Genomic DNA, 3,466 nt, shown 5'->3' with positions numbered 1-3,466 from the left:
TGGTATATAGAAATGCAGATATATACTTTCATATATATATATATATATTTTAAAGATTTTATTTATTTATTTGTCATAGAGAGAGAAGCGAGAGTGAGCACAGGCAGACAGAGTGGCAGGCAGAGGCAAAGGGAGAAGCAGGCTCACTGCCAAGCAAGGAGCCCGATGTGGGACTCGATCCCAGGACGCCGGGATCATGACCTGAGCCGAAGGCAGCTGCTTAACCAACTGAGCCACCCAGGCGTCCCTATACTTTCATATATTGATTGTGTATCCAGCCTTTAAAAATTCTCTTATTCTAATACAAGGTAACCATACATTATTTTAAAACTTTCTTATATCTATTCATATCAGTAGCAAAGAATGACAATTTATTCCTTTCTTTCCAATCCTTAAATGTTTTATTTCTTTTTCTTGCCATTCTATCCTGGTTAGGATCATTAGTATAATGCTAAATTCAAATGATCAAAACGGGCAACTTACGTCGCATTGGATTTTAAAGGGAATTAAATATGACATTTGTTGTAGAGTTGCCATTTTTGTTATATACTTGATTCCGTCTTTATTGTTGTTACAAAATACTATGATTTTAGTGGTTTAACAACACAAATATGTTATCTTACAGCCCTGGAGGGTAGATATCTGACAGGGGTCTCACTGGGTAAAAATCAAGGTGTGGACAGGGTTGTTCTTCTTTCCGGACATACTAGGGAAGTATCCACTTCCTTGATATCTCCAGCTTCTAGAGTCACCCACATTCTTTGGTTGTGACCCCGCCCTCCAACTTCAAAGTCACTGATGTTGCATCACTGATCCTTCTGTAGCCGCATCTTCCTCTGACAGACTGCAGCCAGGAAAGGTGCTCCACATTAAAGGATTCATGGGATCAGATGGGACACCTGCATAATCCAAGATAATCTCCCATTTCAAGGTCCTGAACCCTAATCATGTCTTCAGAGTCTTTTTTTTTTTGCCATGAATAGTAATGTACAGGTTTTGGAGATAAGAACGGAACATCTTTGGGGGTGGGTTCCGGAGGGCATTGTTCCAATCCATGTAGGCTGGCTGGGTCCAAGGACCCAGACGGAGTCCCACAAAGATCAGCCAAGAAGGTCCCTGGCCTCTCACAGGGTGGAAATCAAATGGGAGCTGAGACAAAGTGGGAGCAGAGTTTGTTGAAGACAGAGAATGCAGAAATGGACAGAGCATCCGGGAGACTTGGAAAGGAAAGGAGAGTGAGTCTCATCTTTGCTCGGGCTTTGGGGTTTTTATTGAGGATTGTAATCGGTTGATGTGTTTTCTCCAGCACCCAGGAACTGGTTAAAATGAAGGCGAGTGTTTAGGCATTCTCCATAAGTCACTTATGCCTTGGAGCCAGGGGTCTTGGTGAGCCAGTGGTCTAGGAAACACTCATGACAACCCCTCCTGGTCACTCCTTGGACGTTATCTATTGTGCTGGAAGCCTGTAAAGAATTGTTAAGTCCTTGACCTCCACAAGGAGGACATACATTATCTGTTCGAAAAGGTGTATGTAAGGTGGGGGTGGGTCCCAGCAAGAACCGAAGCAGGAAAGGAGCAAAAAATCATTTCCATGGGGTCCCTTTAGTTTCCCCATCTAACGACCATCATAATATTATTTACTAGGTTAGGGAAATACACTTCCATTCTTTGATTGTGAAGTTTTTGTCATAAGTAGATATTGAAATTTATTAAATGAATGTCCTAAGTTTCTCAGTTAAGATCCTATGGCTTTTCTTCTTTAATCCATTAGTATGATGAATTATATTAGTACATTTTCTAGTGAATTAGTCTTTTTTTTTTTTTTTAAAGATTTTATTTATTTATTTGACAGAGAGAGATCACAAGCAGGCAGAGAGGCAGGCAGAGAGACAGGAGGAAGCAGGCTCCCTGCCGAGCAGAGAGCCCGATGCGGGACTCGATCCCAGGACTCCGAGATCATGACCTGAGCCGAAGGCAGCGGCTTAACCCACTGAGCCACCCAGGCGCCCTCTAGTGAATTAGTCTTACATGCCTGAGATAAACCAACTTGGTTATCATGTTTTATCTTTTTTATATGTTACTAAATTCTGTTTGGCAAGTATTGAATCTAGGAATTTTTGCATCTCATATGGGAGTTTGAACTTGTATTTTCCTTTCTTGTATGATTTTTGTGTCAAGGTTATGCTAAAGTCATACCTGGAGTGGGAAAGTGTCCTTCTTTCCTACAGAAACATTTGTGAATGATGAAAGTTACATATGTATATAATTTTAATCATAAATATATATGTGTTTATTTATGTGAATATTTAATACAATTTGCCTCTGAAGCCATCTGGGTCTGGTGTTTTCTTTGTGGTGAGATTTTTGTTTTAATTGAGCTAAAATTCATATAACATAAAATTATCCACTTTAGAGCATATAATTCAGTGGCATTTAGAAATTCACAGTGGTGTGCAAGCATCACCTACCTCTATCCAATTCCAAAACATTTCAGCGTTCCCCAAGGAGACTGTCCCCCTTAGCAGTCACTCCTTCCCCTTCCCTTAGGCCCCGGTAATCTCTCCTCCACATTCTGTCTCTATGGATTTACCTATTCTGGATATCTCACATAAATGGACTTATGCTGGTGTGACCTTTTGAGTCTGGCTTCTTTCACTTAGCAGAATGTTTCAAGGTTCATCAACATTGCAGCAGGTGTCAGAATTTCATTTTTAAGCTTGAATGATTTTCTATTGTATGGATCTACCATATTTTGTTCATCCATTGATAGTCACTTGGGTTGTTTCCACCTTCTGGCAGTTGTGAATGGTATTGCTGTGAATATTCATGGACAACCATTTTTTTTTTTTGAGTACCTATTTTCACTTCTTTTGTGTGCATACCTAAGAGGGGAATCCTGGGCCCTATGGTAATTCTATGTTTAACTTTTTGGGACACCACCATTCAAATTCTTTTCAAGTAGTTTTGGCAGCCCATGTCCTAAAATTGGAATGATACAGAGAATATGAACAGGGCCCCTGCACAAGGATAACACACAAATTCATGAAGCATTCCATATTAAAAAAAAAAAAAAATCTTTTCCGGTAGTAGGATTATTCAGTTCTTTGGTAAGTTGTGTTTTTCTCCAGAAAGGTACCTACTACTTTCTTTAAGTTTTCAAATGTATTGGGATAAATGTTGGTATTAACTTTGATAATACTTTTTTTTTTTTAAGAGGTAGAGAGGGGTGGGGAGAGGCAGAGGAAAAGGGAGAGAGAGAGTCTTTGCGGGCTCCTTGCCCAGCATGGATGGAGCCCAATGCAGGGCTTGATCCCACCACCCTGAGATCATGACCTGAGCCCAAGTGAAGAGTTGGAAGCTTAACTGGCTGAGCCACCCAGGCACCCTGACAATACTCCTTATTTCATGTTTTCCTTGCTTTTCAGAAATTTCTACTATTATTCTTTCCTTTCCAGACTTTTTAAAT

General features: G+C 40.2%; 1 non-coding gene across 1 annotated transcript; it reads left to right on the top strand.

The window, feature by feature from the left end:
* Positions 1–2,958: 2,958 nt before the first annotated feature.
* On the top strand, positions 2,959–3,062 carry LOC125099481 (U6 spliceosomal RNA). Its single transcript, XR_007127207.1, has one exon. It is a non-coding gene; the product is annotated as a U6 spliceosomal RNA (small nuclear RNA).
* The last annotated feature ends 404 nt before the right edge of the window (positions 3,063–3,466 follow it).

The sequence above is a fragment of the Lutra lutra genome, chromosome 4 (genome assembly GCF_902655055.1).
Source record: "Lutra lutra chromosome 4, mLutLut1.2, whole genome shotgun sequence".
NCBI classification, from domain to species: Eukaryota; Metazoa; Chordata; class Mammalia; order Carnivora; family Mustelidae; genus Lutra; species Lutra lutra.
Note: the sequence above shows the minus strand (reverse complement) of the source record. Positions and strands in the feature narration are given on the sequence as shown.